Source organism: Apaloderma vittatum, unplaced genomic scaffold (assembly GCF_000703405.1).
Source record: "Apaloderma vittatum isolate BGI_N311 unplaced genomic scaffold, ASM70340v1 scaffold25706, whole genome shotgun sequence".
Lineage (NCBI taxonomy): Eukaryota > Metazoa > Chordata > Aves > Trogoniformes > Trogonidae > Apaloderma > Apaloderma vittatum.
The window spans coordinates 6,665-6,895 of NW_009721630.1; the positions used below are offsets into that span (position 1 = coordinate 6,665).

Here is a 231-nt window from a genome sequence, read left to right on the forward strand (position 1 = left end):
CGCCACTCTGCTGGGCCCAGGGGCAAGGCTGTTTTGGGTGGAGGGGGAACGGTCATGGACCCACGCGCAAGGGACTTGCTTTTCCGATGGCAACTTGGCAGCTGGGCATGTGGTTAAACTGCTCGGCAGTTGCTAAAGAGCCTCGCTGTAGCCAGGAAACAGATGGCTACGCTCAATAACGGAGCCATCAAACCACATCTTTCCTTTTTATGGCTTTCTCCCACCCCCCCT

General features: G+C 56.7%; 1 protein-coding gene across 1 annotated transcript in view; it reads right to left on the reverse strand.

Annotated features, from left to right (window-relative positions):
- Positions 1-231, reverse strand: part of GAA (glucosidase, alpha; acid) — a 9,086-nt gene that overhangs the window by 6,173 nt on the left and 2,682 nt on the right. The gene's annotated exons all lie outside the window — the stretch shown is intronic.